Below are 22,900 nucleotides of genomic sequence, written 5' to 3'. Positions count from 1 at the left end.
AACTTAACTCTATTAACTTAACCCAACTTATTTTGGTTTATGGTAAGAATTTTTATTCTGATATACAATAATAGGTAATCGCTTTTTCATTCTAGAAATGTCTTATAATTGTATAAACTATGTTATATAACTATTATATTTTTTCAACGTATTAAAACAATTGTATTATAATATATTATAGCTTTCCTAAATCCACTTTAAATTCCAATTCCGATAAACCATCATAATATTAAGCTCAAGTTACTTCCTCTAACCAAAACCATCCCCATTTTTCTTCAGACATCGAAACATTATTTACTTCTTTTATTTCCGAATTCATAGCTATCATAAACCCTCTCCTCTCTCTTCTAACGAATTCATTAAGTAAAGATCAGTTATTTATAATTCAGTTGTAATCTATACCGCTGTACCGACGTTATAAAACTGTTATTGTGTAATTTTAATATGTGCAAGCTAACTACATAAGATTCTTAATCTTATATTATTATCTTAATTATCTTTATTTTATATCATTATTATAATATGATCCCATACTACATAATTAATACTAACTATATTGTGCTTATATATTTTAATGGTTGCAAGCTATACAATTTATTATCATATTGAAGTTGTAATTTTTGTGCTATAATTAGTTTTATACTAATAGCTATAAAAATAATAATAATAATAATAATAATAATAATAATAATAATAATAATATTAGTACATACCAAATAATAAGTGACAACTTAGATACAAACATTACTGTTTTGTTTATTGGGTTTGAGCTGTTGAAATAAATAAAAACTAATTTTAATATATAAGTACAACTGTACAAACTTGTGGTTTAAATGGTATTCAGTCCGCATAATAAATTGTTAAATGATAGGTATTCATTATGTTCTATTTTTTTCAAATACAATTTATTGGGAAGGAAAATTATGAATTAATTTGTTTTGACTGTGCTCAATTTCATTGTACTGCGCAAAATTTAACTTAATAAAAAAAAAATAATTTTAGTACCATTCAATATGGCCTAGCTGCCGAGGCCTATTATCAATAAAAATAAATGTAAATTTGGTTTAATACATACTCACATTAACAATAATTAAATAAAGAGATCGGGGTAATGTTAACGCAGCAAGGTCATGAGGAAATCACGTTTTCTCAAGTTGGGGAAGGTGTACAAAATTTTATTTTGGTTGTACAAAATTGTACAAAATAAAGTACATAATACTGGATAATTTTGATATTCAGTTTCAAACTTGGCAGTGCTGGGGTAACGGTGCTCCTTATGACATGTAAAATAGATTATACTATTAGGTTCGTTTTTTCTTTGATTTAGATTCCTCGACAGTGTTTAAAAAGAAACCGGCAGGATGTCTACATAATATGTATATTATATTTTATTCTTGGATAAAATAATTACCTACTTAAAATACAATATTGGAAATAGTAATGTCATAGACAACGTGTGATTTAATGCAAATATTATTTATTCAAACATATTAATGAACCCCACAGTAAGTTGCAATGTGGTTGTATTGAATATTTTGGGATACATTATAACTATTGAAGCATTTTACATATCATTTAAAATCAATAATATTATGTTATCTGTTTGAATGACAATTATAGACAAATATACAAGGAAGTTTGTATTTATAAGAATTCTTCTCTTTATATTTATGTCAATAATCTATTCTCTAATGATTTTTAAGCAACAAATAAATTTAAATAATGAGCGATGAATTTTGAACGCAAAAGGTAACGCTTTTACTATGTTACAAGTGTAATTGATGGTAATGCTAAAGATTTAATTAAAAGTTCCTACATAGATGTTATATTGGAATTAAAAAAATTTAAAAAAGGAGATGAGAAATTTATGTTGTTCGATAATAAATGATGAGGAAGGTTATATTTTATTTAGGTACAAATTCTTTAAACACCGTTCATTTTCTATATATAATGTACTTTTGATTTGACATTTAAGAAATAATAACAACATAACCTAGTTTATTATAAACTCTTTAATTTTATAGGAAAATGTATTTTTTGATAAAAAAAATTATTGGAGTTATATAGCATTGATACCTATATTTGTATTTATTCAAATTAAATTTGTACACCAATTTATCTTACATTTATCTATTAAAGGTCTATTTTAAGGTCCACTAGCAATCATAAGGTTAAAATTTAACCGTTAAATCTTTAAAAATATACATTTTTAACTTAATACAACGCACGATTTATTACAGGTAATATTATATACCAGTGCAATTGTTTCTTATAAGACAATAAATAAGTGATTGAAATATTATTGGTCAAACATTGTCTTTTAGATATACCAGTCGTTATCCATACAGATATTTAAATTTAGTTTTTTTATGTTTTTAACCGGTACCTATATCACTTTATTTGTATACCTATAGATTAGGCATATTTAAGTTGTAAGTACTAGATTAGATTTAATGAAGTATGCTTAATGAACTTTACATGGCTTACAGAAATTAAACAATAATATCCAAAATAACGAGTTACAATTGTTTTATAAGCGTTAGAATTTAAATTTTTGACAAAATTCGTTAAATTCGGGAAAATGTGCAACTAAGTTTGTAGTTAAAAATTAATTGAATTGCTAATACTTAAACCTCAGGTTTGATTCAATAATTTAATACAACGCTTCCCACAAGTTTATTATACAATAATTTTAAAAAAAAGTTACACGTAAAGCAACAACATTATTATTTTATGAGCGTTTGAATTTCAAACTTTAACGAAGTTCGTCAAAATTGTGAATTACTTTGTCAACACATATATATATAGGCTAGAATCCGTCCCAGCTTAGAATCGTTGTGAAATGATCGAATTTAATATCAACACGTCATCCATTAGTCATTACATTAGAATGCATTCGTTGGCTTTAATTATTAATTAATATTTAAATATATTAAATATATTATACGTAATACAACTTATAACGTTTGGTATGTGATCATACTTGATCTTGCATGATTTAAACTTCAAAGGGCACACAAACATATTATAGAGCATTAATTTTTAACTGTATTCCTAAAATAATCGTATAAGTGACTACTTTATTTACATATTCAATTTGACATATAGCACTATATAGTTTACTTTATAAATTGTTAGAAGTTTTCCCCGTGTCACTCAACATAGTTCGACAAGCCACAAAAACTTCCTGTTTGTTGAAGGTTTAATTTAAAAATATATTAGAGAGCAGAATGTTATAGAAATTTTATTTTTTAAGCCATGTGGATGTGTTAACTCACATACGGTAGTATGTAAGTCTCCTTATAAAAATATTTTCATTAATTGGTTATGTTCATTAAAAGTTATAGCATTTAATTAAAAAACATTGCAGTATATTTTCTTATCCAGTCAAGAAGATGGTTTAAAGAATAAAGTTATAAAATTAAATTTCTATCATTTTTGTATAGCTTGAAGCTTTGAAGTATCAGGAAGTACAAATTATTTCAAATCGAAGCTTGAAAAACTATATATTATAAATGGTTAGGGTGGGGGATAAATATCAAATAACCAGAGCTCGGAAGTTGATTTAAAATAATTTATCTCGATATCAAATATTCATATTTCTTAATATTTGAATTATTTACGTATCACTGTTCACAGTAGTTTGGCTTTTATGCTCAAACTATTAAATTATGCAAGCAAATGACGAGGGATTTCGGACAGTAATAATAACGGGCAACCGACACCGTTATTCAATTACTGGAAATCTATTTTCTACTCAACTTTGCTGGCTATCAGTAAGTAAACATAGTCCATTCCATTTACATAGTTGATGAGTTGATGAGTGATTATTTTAGGTACCTACAGTTTATAATATAGTGTACACCTATAGTTTTAAATGTGTATGATATTAATTCTAAAAAAATGTATAAGCATATTTTTATACAGGGGTGAATTTAGAAGTCTGAAATTGAAATTGAATTGGGACGGCGGGGTGGGCCGCTTTTTTTTAGAAAAAATAAAATCATAATTTAGTGCCCTAATAAACATAATAGATCATAGACAACATTATATAGACAAGATTTGATAAAAATATTAACAATTTTCTTATATTTTAAATTTATGGATTTAAAGATGTATGAAGATGAACTATTTATTATATAATTAAATTAATAATAATAAATTAAATTTCTAAAAGAGTGGGGACTGTTTTTATATGGTGTAAATTAATGTGTAATTAATATTATGTAGCTATATAAATTACAAAAATATATAAGTATATAAACGAACAGTTAGATGCTATTCCATAAAAAACTGTGTAATAATATCTCAAAAAAAAAAAATAAAACACTGCTTCTGCACTCTTTATAAATTTACATAAGTGCTTCGGTCTCCTAACGACCTACGACCAGAGACTCGCGACTTTTGCCCGTATACCTGACTTTTGAGAATATATGGTGAATTGGTCGCGAACAAAAGTTTTTAGTTCCTTAGTAATTTTATAATACTTTGTATACTCCACAATCAATATAAAAATATTTATAAAACTGTAAAACTTATAACCAATTTTTTTTTGTAAGCAATTTTTCCGCACTAAAATTATGTAACAATATTTATAATATTTGATTGATTAAAATTAAACTATAAAATACTGTCCACACACTAGTATTGACACAATGAATTATCAAACTGAATTCTAATTGTATAACTAAAAATACGATAACTGAAATACAACGATGAAATATACTGAAATACAAAAGTAGTTATTATTGAATCAAAACTTCTTTATGGAAGGTAAACATGAGAAAAAAAAACGATAGATTTCCGTGTCACAAAATAAAACAAGATAGACGTTGCCATGGGAGCGGTAAATTTTGCCCTGAAGTTACATTTAATCAACGAAACCTTACTACCACAGTTTGTGTGGGTCTTAATAAGATGAAGTAATGATAATATTAATTATTATTTTTGTCATTTTTCATTATAGAATGAATATTTTATAATTTTCGTTTATCAGTTTATCAGTATTTAAATTGCAAATAAGTACCATGATCATTTTAGTCATCAATTTGATTTTTTCGAATAGAGTTTCACTTTACCCACGCGAACTCGCAAATTCGCAACACGCACACTTTTTTAACAAGGGATATAGTCCTATTGATAAGTGATAACTTCGATAAGTAAGAAATATCTAAGTTATACAATCGTCATCGACATCTATAATTATAGTGTGTTATCCCATAGTGCTTGAACCATCAACAGTTCTGATAAAGGATATAATAATGGCTTTGTATTTACTTTATAGACATTGAACGACGCATTTCATCCAACTATATAGAAATGCATTTGTTCGTTTAAAAATGAGGAAAGTCTTATATGGTTACAGACAGAACATCTTCTGATCGGTTGAAATGCAATAGGCGTTAAACGGAGATACCTACAAAGACCACTCAAAGTTAATTAGAAAAATCTGTGACGTCTAGGATAAGATAAACAAACTAGACTTTTAAAAAGGAATAGCCCATAATTTCAAACTTTAACTTTAATAATATGCATTATATATTTTAAGAAATTTTGTAAAAAAAATTTGCGTGTTATATAATAACTGAAACTATTTTAAAATAGTTTTGATTTGATGACCAAGTTATCCTGGCGATTCACTTTTAAACCAACGTCCGCAAGGGTACACACTAAAATACTCAATCAAGTCTTATCGGAACTGTTTTATGGTAAAACAACAAAACAATATGGTAAGATTATATAGATACAGATGATAATATAATTTAGTTTTATTTAGATAAACATAATACGATTGATATTTTAAATTGTTTGATTAAAATTCATACAAATAGTTCCTTAGGTACTTAGTTATTGTGTTTTGATAATTTTTATTACCTACCATTATAATATTTGATCATTAAACATTTTACATTTTTTACATTTCACGATCGGAAAAAAAAATTATACCATTGATTATAATTTAATATTATTAGTAAATAAGTATAGTAATACAAAAATTATAAATATACCCACAATAATTACCTACATATGGGACATAATAATTTAATCAATACCTATAAACAGCAGCAGGGTAACATTTTTTACGAGAAAGGTTGTAATATAGGTACTTACCTCGTGCGCTCATTTGTGTGTGTGTGTGTGTGTGTGTGACACTGTGTGTACAATGCGTATTGCGTTTTACCTATGTATTTGCGTGTTTCATTTAATTTTATTATTTAGTTTTTTAATATATAGACAACAAAATTTATAATTATCTTTGTTCCTACTTATACACGATCAAACACGATCAAACCAATAACAATTATTAGTATCTACCTATCAACAATCAATGATATATACATAAAGTAGGTATTGTATTATTTACAGTAAAAAAAAATCCATAGGTACTATGAGTATAATATATACTTACTCAAATGTATTTTCAGGAACAATGAAAAAATATTTTATTTGATTCATACTGATGACACCAAACATAATTCAGTTAACATCAATAATAATGATAGGTGCAAATAGCCTAATTTTTTTGAGGGGGAACAAAGCCCCCCTTTCTATAATATTTTCTAAAACTTAAATAGGTATGCTTATGACTTTTAAATTCAGGAGACTGACTGAAATTTTGGGGGACCTCTATTTACGCCAGTAAAAATAATCTTTATATATATTAGAACTTACCCTGTCTGACTGACTGGTTCATCATCGCCTAGCCGCTGAAGCTATGAGCCCGGAATTTGGTCAGTTGTAGTTTTGTTTTTCGGTGTAAAGACCAACTAAGAAAAGATTTTCCAAAATTCAAATTTTAAAGAGGGCCACAAACAAGGATTTTAAGATTCATGGTCAAAATTGAAATTTCTTTTGTTTATAAATGGTTGTTATTGGTTGCAGATTATAATAGTAATAGTAGAAATTAGTATTTGTTTCTTTGCATATAAATGGTTGTCATTGGTTACTCGGGCAGATCAGGTAAAAGCGTGTATCAAATCGTCACGCTTGGTCTCCATTAAAAAACTTATATCTTAAAGCCAAATGTATGTTTGTAGCTTGTATAATCAAAAAATACTCGATTGATTTTGACGAACATTGCAGATATTGTTTTGAGAGATATCAGAAAAGTTTAAAGAGTAGCTTAAAAAATTACCAAGTGCTAATTCTAATCCCATCTATGTCGAGTTATTTCACAAAGCTAGGTACACTGACGTTAATTTTCTCTTGAACTGAGGTACACTAAAACTGAGATACACTCAAACCGAAATACATCTATACAGCGAATATATAACATAATATTATATAGGATTAGCCGTAAAAAATACTGTAGGTACATGGGTTATTCAGCTAGTTGTGGAATAGAACTTGAGATTTATCTAGATAATATATTCATTTAGATTGGTATATTATATGTTTTGGATCTTCGATGCCAGTCAGATACACATTAAGATAGGTACAGTAGATTTTATCTTGATCAATATTATTCATATTTATTATATATTTTTTTACTGAAAATAAATTTTAAAAATAAGTACGGTTGGTGTAGGATTACAAAAAAACTGGATGACTTGTTAAAACTACCTGCTGTAAATTATACGTTACTTAATATATAAAATGAAGAAAAAACATTATTTACCACAATTTAGTTCATAAATCGTAACCTGTTAGTTTAATAACTGTAACGACTATAACGAACCATATAGTACGTACCTAAATATCAAAATATATTTTAATATCATTACACGATTTGCACATACATGTATAGAACTATTTAGTATGCAATATATATTATCTGTATTAAATACTTAAATGTTTGGTGAAAAAATGAAATGCTTATATCAGAATAATTTTTTTAACTATATTGGGTTTTAGAAAAACGGTCTTCTGTCCATCCATACCAACCTTGAAATTTAGTGTGTCAGTATAATATTCATATAGTGGTTAGTATCATAAATTTAATATAGCATTATAACATAACGGCTATATTATTATGCCAACAATACAAATATTTTTTCTTAAAGGACTTAAATATTGACTCAGAAGGTCATAACTCAACTCAATACGAAGTATTATATTGGTCAACAAAAGAAGCATTACGTTTTATGTATATATTATAATTTTTAGCCAAATAACATTACCTATATGATCAATCACATTACTGTTGTGCTTATCGATTACCCGTCTATTTTCGATACGCACAACAAGTATTTTATTTTATTTATTTTTTTAACAACAAATGGTCCGAATTCATTATGATATTTTCAGTTTAAAATTATAAAATATGAATTGTATAGTACATTAACAACTGTTTATTCTCATTGTTGAAAAAGTATAGTAAGTTGAATAATGAACTACTGTTAATTTTTCCGCGTGATAATTATTATCACATAATATAGCTTCTTAATATAACTGACGTTTTCTATGATGAATCATAGACATTTTGTATTATTTTAAAAATATAAAAGGCCGACTATAATATTTTTACTATTAGCTTTATTCTTAATATGCATTTACGAGATTAGTTATATTATGTCTGTTTATAAAATTTTTTTAAAAATATTTGTGAAGATAAATTATGATTTAAAATGTATGATTATAATTTCATAATATAATTATTTTGCTACAAGAGTTTTATTTTTATCATTCATGAATTAAATAAATACATTTTTTTTTTAAATTTAAACCAAAAGATTAATATCAAACCTTAATTAAATTTCTCTGTATAATAATATGCTAACCTATTAAAAAAACCTGCTGACATTCCACGCATTTACAAAATATTACTGTATTTATAATTCCCTGTAATGCTTTTGTTGAACGATTAATACTTTTTAACCTTCTTATAATAAGAACCCATTCGTTTTAAATTTGTATAAGATTTCCATTCAGTTAAGGTTATTGTGGAACTTGGCAATGGTCCTCTTTTGTTATTGGAATTAAAGTTTCCGTATCACGATTTTCTATGATAAAAAAAAACGCTTTACAGCTTAAACTAATAAAACACCAAAAGCTTTTCCAGTCTGCGGCTGCTATAATACCACTTTGATTGTTGTTCGTTTATTATTTTTTTTTTATTGTTTTTACTGTTATTTGTCACATTTCTTTAATTCTACTTTGTATTATTGAGTATAATATACTATAAATACTACAAACTACAAATTTGATTTAGTTTGATAAGTCACATATCGAGTAGGTATGTGTGTTCTTATTCAAGTCACTCAAGCTTTATTAACCTCCAATATCAAATGTATGGTTATTGTTCTAACCACTTAATATCGTATAGATTGTATATTATGTCGTGTTAAATGTAAAATAAATAAATATCATTATTAAAACGTTCAATGATTTTAATGTTTGTTTTAAAAGTACCTACGCAGTAAGAATCAAAAGTTTAACAATCAATTTTGAAGTAAAACAATTTTTAAACAACATACCTACCACTAATAATAAATGCTATTTATTTAGTGTATGCATAAATTACGTAGGTATAAATTATACTTAAAAAAATTAACTAATCGAATTAGATATATTTTTTAAACCAATTGTTTCAACTATATTTAAAATTGGGTTGCTTATAACAATCATAGCTTTATTCACTATACCTACATATTACATAGGTACCTATTTAAGATATCAAGTTTTTAAGTTACTTTATATATTATGAAAAAGTTGTATGCAGATTAGGAGATTTAATGTGTACAATTTATTAATATATAATTCGACATGGTTAGGTATACGATTGATTTATATTTATATTCATTATTCATTTGTATTTTATTTTGTACGGCATAATTATAGGTACACATACATATACTATATTGCATGTCTCTTTGTAGTAGGTACCTAACCAAAAGTCTTTAGTACTACGTTGTTAAAATGTATTTATGTTCAAAACCTCGGTTAGTAATTAATTAAAAATAAATAATCAAAGAAAACATTTTCGGTCGGTATAGGATATCAGATCTTATACGTTACCCAAATAAATGTATTAATTAAGTTCGTTCCTATAAGGTATCATTTATATGGAATTGAATATTGCATAATCATTTGTATAGGCGTTTTTAATTGGAAAATATGAATATAGAATTCTTAAGCTGAAATGTGTTGCAGAGCGATTACTAATGAGTAATAGTGAATAAAATGAAAAAAAAATGAAATTTCTGTGTTGTCATTATTTTTTTTCAATTAATCAAGTATTAGAAATATTAGTTAATATTAAATAATGAATGCAATTAAATAGTTTTGTTCATATTAAACAGTTAATGAATATTTTCTGACGAGTATAGCAGATCATAATATGATGCTTTTGATTTATTTTACTGCTTAAAAGATAGATGTTATAGATATTAATAGGTTTAAAAAACTAAATATTCTATTTTTTATGTATTACTATAGTTAAATACTATAAATTGAATTAGAAATATATTGTTATTTTGTTGTTACGTTTATCATGTATACGTATTGTATTGTATGAATTAATATATTTAAGAGGATGTCAATATTGTCAGGGCACTATTTGTTTTCTCTCTCCGCACATGTGCAACATGGACAATTTGTATACAGTATAACTAATCTTGTATTGTTAGCATTACTATCAGAGTGAGTTGACCTATTATCAAAGTTGGTGATAGCGAGTATTTTAAAATTGTAATATTTACATACCTAGTTATAACTCAATTTAAAATTAAAATATCAATAAAATCTTACAAAATACCCTTAGATAGTATTATTACCATTAAGTATGATAAGTAAATTTACTATAATGTAAAATTTAAAAAAAAGATAGGTTCTGCTGGACAAAATTTGCTATGGTGCGATAAGGTCGGAAAAAAAACTGCTAGTATGCCACATCCTCTTAAAATTCAATACTTACCTAATTTTTACTTCCTTCATAATTCAAGATAATATTGCTTGAATATGTGTATTTTAATTTAATTATTGTCTGTGAAATACCTATTATAATTTATGTATGAAATAATTTCAAATTAAATTAATTATTCTAATGATATTTACTACGTTTTTGCTTTAAATATTTCTAATAAAATATATTTTTTAGTATTATGTTTGACGAGTTATACTTGTGTATGCTTCATAAAATATGATTTAAAGCTTCAGTGACTAAAAATATATATGGATACTTAATTAAATTGCTTAATATGATAATTTATATTTATAATAGCTTACTGCTTTTATAATTTGTATTATTATTTATTATTGTTATTATAATTACTATCAGAAATGATTCATTAAGTATTCTTACTATTTTATGGTGAGGTAATAGAATCCACGGTTTTTTTTCCCACAAAATATTGGACAGGTTCTTATAGTATTAATTACTGCTTTGTTTACATGGTTTGAAGAACTTATAACAGTAAATCATTAAGGTAGGACACAACTTTTTTAATATAAGCTATCAAGTAGAATTTTTTTAATTTTAATTAATAAATAAATATATAGAAGTTTTTGGTTATTGCTATTTTAATTGTAAATTTATTTTCAAATAAAGATTAAATAATGCATTTGTGTCAAATACAAAATAAAATTTCCACTTATATCTTGTGAAGTAGACGAGTAGATATTTTTTTTTTTTATCTTGAATCTTGTAGGATTATGTTTGTAAGAGTAAAATATTTGTATATTAAAAAAAATTGAGTACCATTGTCCTTAAAAGTTAAAATATTAAACAAGACCATATTAGGATGATAAGAAATTCCTGATTCAATTATATAATTGTATAATATCACTATGTATGTACATTTTGGAAGATTTTGTATAAATATCGTAAAGTATTACTCTATGATATAAATTCACGGTCTTAACAAACATTAGCCCTAATATTTATTTTTTATAAAATTGCCAGTGGTATAAATAACCATGTCAACTAAATCATGACGGCCACATGAATAGAACAAGCATATAACTTATATAAGTATAGGTAAAATTATAATATACGTTATACGTAGCCTGTAGGTAGTATAGAATGTAAAATAGCTAATAATATTTTGGTTAATAGTTACAAATTACAATACGAGTAAAGTTACTAATTACCGTGTTAAATTAGAATTCAATTGAATTTTAAGATCGTTGAAAAGACTATATAAGATTTCATACTAATTATATTAGTAATTAGGTATGGAATATGCAAAATAAATTCTAAATTAGCATAGTAGCTTAGGTATTTAGAATTACGATTCTGAATATTAAACATTTCAATTTATAACTTCTGTCATACACTCCATACTTGCTCTACATGCTATACTTGATAGTTTTAATCAATAATCGAAAGTTTCGACTGAAATGTGCAACAGGCCCATTCGTGAGATTACTCGGTAGAATTTATGGTAATATAGACTCACAATATAAAATTCAAGAGATTTATTATGTTACTGGCGGTTAGGTGGCGATGTGGAAAATATTTTAATTATAAAATGACTTATGAAGAATGTAGAATGTAGATATACTTTAAAATATTTTGACTGTTTAATATTTATTCTGAATATGTTCATACAATAAGTTAATTAGACGATCGTTTATACAATTATTAAATACTGTCAGTTTAAAATAGGTGTTAATGAAATATAATGTTGCAATACCTTTTGTTTTATTGTTTTCGTAAAACTCATTCTTACAGGTGGTATAGGTGCAAATTTATAACTGGTTAGGTGTATTAATAATTAACCCTTTCATGGAATCGATATTATTTGGAGTTTCTCTAAAACCTGACACTACTCTTTGTTCCAACACCTTACAACCATTCGTGATCGACTATTCTAGTATATTCGCTTACTTCAGTCAAAAAACGGTGCACGATATTCTTATGTCATTTAACTATCCATAAAACTCAGAATCTTTCTCTCCAGCGTGACGACAAACACTCTAAATTTGATCCTATTTTTATCGTCCATAATATTTATTTTAAAACAAAACCACTTTTATTTCCTCTACATCGTTTTATTTTTTCTGCGAGTCTTCCAGTTTTCTGACATATCCTTAATTAAATCCATAGTTGAACTTTTCCTGTTTGAAGGCTTTTCGCCATAATACATGCTTTTTTTTACCTTAGTTGTCTGTTTGCACATTTCCTGGTTTATTTTTTACTTTATCTTATCCTTCCTTTTATATATTTTTAAAAACTTAATTTTAAGTACTCGCTGTAACAACAGAAGTGTTATTTTTTGTTTTATGAAATACATTTAAAAAGTACAAAAATATAAATAAATTATTTTTAGTATAAACCCTTTTAATATTAAAGTAAAGTACAGAAGAGTACCTACATGAGATAGGGTATTGGACTTAAGGGGTTTTCAATTTTAATAAGAAGTTTAAAAGGTTCTTATTTAAAATACTATCCATCATAATTCATAACTCATTGGTAAAAAGTAAATAGTTATTGATAATTTAACATTTAGGTTGGCATCTCGTTAGAATAAACCTTGTCAAGGACTAAGAAGTATCTTGAAAATAATTTCATGTTTTTTTTTTAAAACGACCCTTGGTGAAGTTTTGTTGAAATTTTTGGATTTTGACATGTTTCAAGTGGTAATACACAAGATAAATACATTTTGCATAAAACTTCGCATACCTAATACTTTCACTAAAAAATAAATAATGTTTATGAAATGAAATATATTTAGGAAAAAATAACTTAATAATGTATGCTTGTTATATTAATAGGTATATATATATATAATATATTATTTTAGTTCAGCCGATTGTGGCCATGTATTTTTCATAGTGGTGCGAGTCTTAATAAGTTGCCAATTTGATAAATTTTTAATTTATAACATTTTTTAATTGTGTAACATAAATATCATGTATGTTTAATAATTAAAGATTTTAAATTAAAATTAAAAATACAATAATACAATTATTGTATTTTTCTCTATTATATAAGTAATACTCATTTAGTAGCAGTCTATACCATTTATAAAATAGTAAAAAATTTATAAATTTATACATTTGACAAAAAACATGCCTTATACGTTTTAAAAATGTTGTTGATTGAAAAGTCCAATGTTCATTATTATGTACAAGTTGTCTCGAGATACCTAAATAATCAAGATAATATAATAAACCCCGAGTATCGCTACCAATTACGAATTTAAAACTAGAAATTGTTTTAATATAATTACATTTATAATTTTGTGTGTCCCAAGATGAATTAATTAATAAATTATCTTTGCGGTAGCTATAGGATTGTTCGATCCCGAAATGTTAAATTTCAGAAACACCATTTGAATTAAATATAGGCATTCCAAATATGTAACTATTATTATCGGATTATTTTTCTAAATAAACTTAATTAATAATCAATGTTGACTAAGAACACAAGGTATTGTTTTAAAAACAAAACCTAAAGATAAACGCTAGCGGGTGTAAACTGTAGAAATGTCTGAGACAAATTACCTGTAATTATGACGATTAAATAAATCTCATTTTAATATTATGAAATAGGTGTGACCTTGTTTTTTTCCGTTAAACATATTTTTTGACTCAGATCAACAAGAAAAACTTAAATAAAAATTCCTTTATTAATCTGTCAACTTGGATAGGTATAGGTACTCACTTCTACAACTTGACGACGTACTCAATTAATTTAATATATTATTTTGTAATGTTTAATTTGTGTTCCTAATTTCCCACACAAAAGTACAAAGTAAATATTTAATGCATGCATACGATTAAGATAATAATTAAAGCTGTTGCAATAAACTGTTTAGGGTACATAAATAACATTATTTAATTTAACGTATTATACGTGTATTTAAATTTTTTTTTGATTAATTATATGAATTAATGTTTAATATTCTTTTAAAAAAATAACAAAATGCCTGAACTTAGAGGGATCTGTCAAATTAAAAGTGTTCGGAATTTGATGTATTACATGGTCATGATGATATTAATTCATCAAGTTACGATGGTGGGTTACTTGTATAATATGAACGTGGTTAGTAATTTAATTTTGCGGCCACTTGCTTATTAGTTATACTGTGTAAAAATAACAAACCTTTATACATACCACAGTATAAAAATCGATAACGGGTGGATTTAACTTTTGCCTCACACTGTCAATAATGAACGATTTTATTTATTTTCCTTTTTACAAAATAGTGTGTCATAATATTATAACCAAATTCATATTAAATAAATAAAAAATATAGTAGATACCTTGGTTATTTAGTATTTAATTGAAAAAATAATATAGCCTCCAGGAGCTTTCCAATTAAAACTGTTTACGTGTAATCAAGGTAAAAAAACTACAGAGTACGTATACATACCAACTCGTATTCATTTAAATTATGTATGGAATTCGTTTTTATGTTTTAAATTTTTTAAATACATATTATTATTACCTTATCAATTAATGTTTAAAATTTTCGTTCTAATTTAAAATTAACAATATATTATATAATCTTTTGATGTAAGGAAATATAGTAGGTTCCATAATATATACTATGGACATATGAAACGATGATTAATAATTTACAATTATAAAAACATATTAAATTGCAATTATTAGAAAATCTACCTATCTACATATTAGATAATAATTGTATTTAAATATATTGTATTCCGTACCAACTTTATTAATATATTATAATAGCTATTTCGAATTAAATGATTTTGAAATCATCATTGGTCTCTGATCAGTGCCCAGTGGTAATCAATTAACAATGATATATATTATATTATAATGGCAAATGACTAATTATAGGTATAAATTATCTCAGGACCACATTATGGGACATGCATTAGTGTACTATGCATAATGTTCTAGGTTAATGGAACAAACATTTCAGTTATAGGTAACAATTTGTAGTAAGCAGTTATAAGAGCGGATGTAGTATTTGTGTTGTAATAATAATATTTAATTTTTTAATATTTAAATGGTTAAAATATATATCACAGTTACATCAGCAGGTTTGTTAAATTAAAATACATTTTTAAAATTTAAATATTCATATTCATTAATTTTTTTTTATGGAATCAGCTTGTTTTTTCTCAGCTTGAATTCTCTACATTGCTCAAATTATAATTGTCTTTATTGGTTCTTCATATACATAACAATGACATTTAAAAAATGAGGAAAATACCTTTTATATAAATCATAAAGTAGTTCAAATAGTTTATTGTTTCTAAAATTACAAGATCGTCATAATATTTCTCAAGAATTTTAACTCATTATAACAATAATAAACATAGTTATGATTTTTCTTGGATTACAACAACATTAAATGATTGAAAATTCGTTTAATTGCGTGAAAAACTGGACTAAACTTCAGCTAACATAATCGTATTATAAACAATTTTGATGACTTGAAATACAAGAGTTATATAGAGTTATAACTTATAAAACAATTAGTTTTTAACTCAGATCTGATATATTTTAATGTAAATAAAATTATATTGAAATGGTCAATATAAATAATCAATATACAATAAAGCATTATCACAGTAAAAATATAGTACTATTAAAACGACGAAGACAAATTGAAACTATTGATTTTTTTTTATGACCATAGTTTTGTTGTGGTTGTCTTCACGATTTATTGGAATCCAATCGCATGCAATATGTTGTCTCTACACACACATGAAAAACGTTCTTAAACCGTGCGACTATTATAGGTATATTTATTATAAAGTATATAAATTGTGCTACAAAAATGGATCTATAAAATTAAAAAATCAAATTTATACAATTTGTTCAGTTTTTACCTTTTTACATATAATATCGAAAATAATTGGTCAGTAAGAACTTAATTTCATTTTTTTTTGTGTATAGATATTATGTGCTTTTATGGCATTAATATAATTACCATAAAAATATCATTTATACAATTATTGTAGCGACTACGATTTTCGTATTAAACGTTTATATTTTTTTCCGATGTATTTTTCCCTCTTTATTTTATTCTTTTCACAATCATTAGGGTTTAATACTACTGTATTGAAGGAAAAAAATAAATGAGATAAAATCAGTTCATTCATTTTTTTTTTTTGTAAGATCGAATGAACTATCTTTCTGATTTGAAGCATTCCGTAAAAACCCTTAATGAATCTTTAAGATATAAAGATTTAGAAAGACACTTTAATAACACTGCCAATGAAATAAAATGTACTTCTGTTACTTAAGATGGAATACCGACATTTTAAATGCGTTCGATGAGAATTTTTTATTTTAAAAATAACATACGACAAAGTCATTGTTGGTCGTAAACTTGCAAACATAATGTAAGAATACTTAATTCTAACAAAATATTATTGTATGCGTTGGCGTTTGTTTTTAAGTACCTACGTGTTTTGTTCAAAGAAATGTCCATTAGGCAAACATAAAAATAGTATAACACCTTTTTCAGGAGAAAAACCAACAATCATTTGCAGAAAAAAATACTTTAAAAATAACCTTATGTCAAATAAGTGATTACATTTTATTGTTTTTAAAGATAGTCTCCGGGATTTCGATTTTTAGGTGTTATTGGTTTTGACAGCTGTACATAAATCTACATTATACTTATTGGAAAACAGAGCACGATTGAGTGGTTTACTATTTATTTGGGAACATTCTACGTAGCAGTACAACCATAAAATAATTTAAACTTTTAAGATCATTGATAAAAAAATACTAAGGACTTTTTATTTATAGAAAAAAAAAGGCCATTGACTATTGAGGATTGCTACGTCATATTACATTTACAACAATACAACAATAATATTATCCTAAATATTTATTTATATGAAAGTCTCAGGACTTTAATTTATTTTATCTTAAAATTATTTTAGCAAAATAAAATATTTATCACGCACCGATTTTAATAAAACAGATTTCAATTACTTTGTAATAGTTTGGAATATAATACTTCTAGAAATTTGATATATCTGTAATTTAATTTTTTTTTTTAGTATTATATAGAATTATTATAGATAATATTTTAAGAAAATAGCGATTTTTATTTCTTAAAATGTAGCACAAAGGGTTATTATAGGTACTATAAAGTATTATATAACATATTAGCCTAGCCTTACTATAACAATTCAAAACAATTTTTATTTTTTTATTATTAGATTTTGTAATTTTCAATAGCAGTAGTTTAAAATGTATACGATAATATTATATTGAGATTCATTTAAATCGTATTCGTAGCTATTACTTAATTGGTGTCAGTTAATATTAGAGTATTAATTTAATGTTACTAATAAATGTATTATTATTTTTAAAATAATAATAAGATTTTAAAAATCTTTAATCAATTGTTGTTTTGGCAAGTAGTTTGAAATTGTTAAATAGTCCAATAAGCACTGTAGTAACCCAGCTCAGCTCAGGGTCAGTTTTTGATTAAATTAAAGTCGTATTTTGTATCCTGTCTGGATTTTTGTTTTTTGATTAACGTGTATTAAACTTTAAATGAGTTTGCTGTACAATAAATTATTGAAATTAAAACAAAAATTAACATTAAAATTATAAATCAGCATTCATAAAATTATTTAATGAACTTTATTTTATTGGAATTAAAAATTAAATGAACTAATTGAATATTAATAAAAAAAATTAAGTTTAATAGTTTTATTGGTTAAATAACCAGTGAGTGTGTTAATGTTTGAAATTAAAGTTTTTTTTATCGTAGAATATTTTTCTTACATAATTTAAATATTGTATTAATACGGTATTTAATTAGGTACCAACCTTATATTAATTATGACTAATTTTGTTGAATGCTGATGACCTATCTAAATAAAATCTCTTGGGCATTACATTTAGTAATAATAATGCGTATTTTAAATTGGCTCAAGAGACTTTATTGTAGTCAAATAATCGTAAAATTATATCTTCTAATTCAGCTGCGTTTCTCTTCATGTTTTCATAGAAATTCTGAACCAACTAAATGAAATTCTAAACTTCTCAATTCTCAGTCTTACCTAAATAGGCTTATAAAACAAACTATTGTATACATGATACTAGAAACCGTAAATTGTCTAATTGAAGAAGTTTTAATACTTTAATGTAATTCAATTAAGATATAACAAAATACAATTTGTCACAATAATATTGAACAGTTTTAGTTATATAGTGTAGATTTAGAAATAAATGACTGTAAGTGTTTTTACAATTTATATTATTGTAATATCTAAGTAACTAAGCTGATGTTAATGTTAATTATTTTATATTATTATTATCTAATTAGATATAATAAAAATAAAAATATATATCAATATTGTAGCACGAGTAAGAAATTGATGATGACTTAAATCAGAAGTCGATAGGTACTTAACAAAAAGTTAAGCTCTAAGTCTTTTTGTTCTATCCCTGCGTACTTAAACAGAACTACAATCTCTTTAGTTTAATTTTTTTGTTAGAACGTTTTTTATTTAATACACATTCACATACGCACCTAATTAAATTAAATGTGTACAATTTGTTAGTACGATGCAAATAATTATTTTAATACATAAGAATGTAGAAATGTTTTTGTACCTAATATACCAGATCTGTACATCTAGCATAAACATAATACCTGTACATTGTAATTTGCAGTTACAAAAATGACTCAATTTTTTTTCATTATTTTATGAAAAATATAAAAATTGATCTAATTGAAATGTATATAATATAACCTATAACAAAACCTTTTAAAAGAAGATGCATAACAGTATTATGTGCTCCTTTCAATGAGAATATCAATGCATCATTCAAATAAAAAGTAAAATGACAAGCTTTTTTTTCATGCTATAAAGATAGGGTATATAATACAAGACATTTTTAATTCTATATTCTGTATTCACGTTTTTTGTCTATTTAAATTATGTTTTCTTACACAATACATCATACTGACGGATTTATCAATCTAGTATCCAGTAGTTTATGTATCAATTCAAACGTGGCAAACGCTTTTTCTATTATAACCTATTGTAATGTATACATTGTAATGACATAATGTTTTTATTTTTTATTAACATTTTGTTCGATTATTAAAACACTTGAAGGTTTAGGTTTTACAGATATTTTCATTGAAATAGGGTTGTTGTATACGTTACATTTTGTTAACAGGTTGGTCAATAACCCGTTGACTACCAAGTAAAATCGTACATTTTCATGTTATGAAAAATATAGCCTGACCATTTTCATTTATTGAGTTACACACACTCATTTTGGTGTGTTTAATTCTAATAATCAAGTCAGTACAAATGATTACATTTCTAAAATGTATTTAATGTTTTAAAAATATAAATAAGGGGTGTTATTTTTGAACTCTAAGTATTTTAAATAATTATTTTATAAATATATTATTGAAAATTATTTCAAGGAGCTTGTTTATTGTAAATTTTTACTCATAGTATATTTATTTATCAAAATAAGTGCTTATGCCTAACACTATGATGACAATATTACTTAGTTTTTTTAAAAACAAACAACGTATTTAAAAACACATTTGTATTTCAACGTAATATACTTATATATCTGTGTTATTTTTCGTTGATTTATTTTGTAAAAATATTTTAATCTTTCAATAGGTATTAGGTTTGTATTTTATTATTACTTACAATTTTTGCAATTTGAATTGAACCATGTGGAAGGTGACTATATCAATAATGATTAACACTTATAAGAATTCAAAACATTTGTAATGAGCGTGCAACAACTTACGACTTACGAACTTTTACATTTACAAACTGCGCGATCTATAAGGAATAAAGTTTACATACTACAACAGACGCCGCTCGGCCGCGAGCCCGTGTAATACTGTCTACAAATTCCAAATGCTGGTCGTTGATATTGGCCAAGCGGGGCGGAACAGTATAAAATTACCAACGCGCACTCGTCAAGCTCCCCACACGGAACGTTCAGCAACCACTCATACTTATCTAATTTTCTTTCACTTCAATTTCTCAATAATGTGACTATATATTGATTTAGAACGTGTGTTTTCAGCAGTCATGGTTTCTTCGCAGTTTATCTAAAAAAAAAAAATTAAATTAAAATTTTTATACACTGAGCTATTTTTGGGATGCAGATCACTGTTTTTTTACATTTTAAAACGGTTAGGAGCCGATACATTACTATTTTGATCATACAAACCCATTATTTCTATAGTTAACGTTAGAACAGGTAGATTACATAGTATTATCATTATAAATAATGCTTCATTTATAAAGGCCTGTAGCCTCCATACATAAATTAATAACAAGAACAATTAAATAATATAGCATTATGTCCTTATTGCAATATGTTTACAATATTTGCGATGGTTTATAATTTATGTTATTTAATATTATTATATCGCTTTAAATATTGGAAATATAGGTTATTAGGTTGTACTTAATGTCAAGTATACTAATTATACTCAATAGGTTCTTCATTATTGAATAATATTTTCATTTTCTATGAGTACCGGTGTATCTACCACATTTGAAAAAAAAATGTCATACAACTACCTAGTACTTTAGTTATTATTACATTATTAGGTATTTGCTTATAACTAATATTTTTAATTGGTCATCAATATCTTGAAATCTTCAATATGTTTTTGTTAAAAAAAATATTATTTATTACATACTTACGTGTAGGTTTATCTCCGTTAAATGTACCTACTCTTTAAAATATATTTGCACGTTTGGTTTTTCATATTTTTTTCTTTTATATCATGGAATATATATTATATATAGTTTAAATAACGTATAGCGAGAGCCTGTCACCTATGTGTGTACGAAGTATAAATATATAATAAAAATAAATTACTTAAGACGGTGCTGTAATATAAATATATAATACTTTCAATTAGAAACTGTATCAACTATCAAGGAATCTTTATGACTGATATGAGAATGTTTAAACAGATGTTTTCGGAATGAGAAAAGATACAATCGGTTATAGTAAATAAAAGTAAGTTCAGAGTAGTCTATTTTAGTACTCTGTAAGATACCAAAATGTACTTGATTAATGCGCTGTAATACGATTTTACTAGAATGAATTTATTATTGTAGGCATGTTTACATTTTATCAACAATAATTTCATGACACTAGAATCGAGAACAATCGTGTTCTTTTATTTTCCCGCTTCGACATCGTTATTATTGATAACTATTTAAATATTATTCTTGTTTTATTTCTATGTTATTAAGATATTATAAAAGTATCGATTTTTAGGGGTTCTATATAGGCTATGTTGAATGTTTGGGTTTTATTATGTAGGAAAACGAAAATTGAAGAATTAAAAAAAAACGTTTCAATACATTTTATAGTAGTTTATAAGTGGTCCCGTGTCAATATAACTTTTAATTATTGTCACGTAATCACGAAGTGTTCTCCGTAAAACTATTTGAAGTCAGAAACTAAATGGTTGTTTCTAATTTTATTGATTTAGTTACGTGATCAGGATTTTTACACCTGATTAGATTTTCCTAAGTCAAGCCTAAAATCAACTTTTATATTTTTCAGAAGTTATTTTGCTTAAAGTATTTTGTATTAAATCTTAAATGTACACTTTTTATCGAGTTTCATAATTGATGAAAAATATTTAACTCTATGTGAGTGATTTATTTAGTTAATAACACTGAATGTTAAATGTCTTGGATTGGCCCTTGATAAAAGACTGACCTGGGCCCAGCATATTAAATCCAAAAAAATTAATCTAAACCTACGCCTACGTCTACTGAAAAACCTCATCAACAATAATAAATATACTCACATCAATACCAAATTACTTATTTATAAATCACTACTAGAGCCTATTTGGACATATTATGGTCTTCAGCTTTGGGGGAACGCAAAAAAACTAACATTAACAAAATCCAAACTTTTCAAAACATCACTCTTCGCAAATTATTAAATGCCCCTTTCAATGTCTCTAACTATACTATGCATACAGACCTTAAAATGCCTTCAGTTTCAGAAGAAGCTAAAGCATATTATAAACGCTTCCAT

General features: G+C 25.3%; 1 protein-coding gene across 3 annotated transcripts in view; it reads right to left on the bottom strand.

Moving 5' to 3' along the window:
- Positions 1-20,701, bottom strand: part of LOC132943407 (uncharacterized) — a 68,999-nt gene extending 48,298 nt beyond the window's left edge. For 2 of the 3 annotated variants that reach the window (XM_061012388.1, XM_061012391.1), the window contains exon 1: positions 20,521-20,701. The gene's annotated coding sequence lies outside the window, so the exon portion shown is untranslated. Of the gene's footprint in view, positions 1-713; positions 771-20,520 lie in introns of those variants that run through there. The other variant, XM_061012390.1, reaches the window with a different exon arrangement.
- Positions 20,702-22,900: the final 2,199 nt, after the last annotated feature.

This window comes from Metopolophium dirhodum, chromosome 4 (assembly GCF_019925205.1).
Source record: "Metopolophium dirhodum isolate CAU chromosome 4, ASM1992520v1, whole genome shotgun sequence".
In the NCBI taxonomy this organism is placed as follows: domain Eukaryota; kingdom Metazoa; phylum Arthropoda; class Insecta; order Hemiptera; family Aphididae; genus Metopolophium; species Metopolophium dirhodum.
Note: the sequence above shows the minus strand (reverse complement) of the source record. Positions and strands in the feature narration are given on the sequence as shown.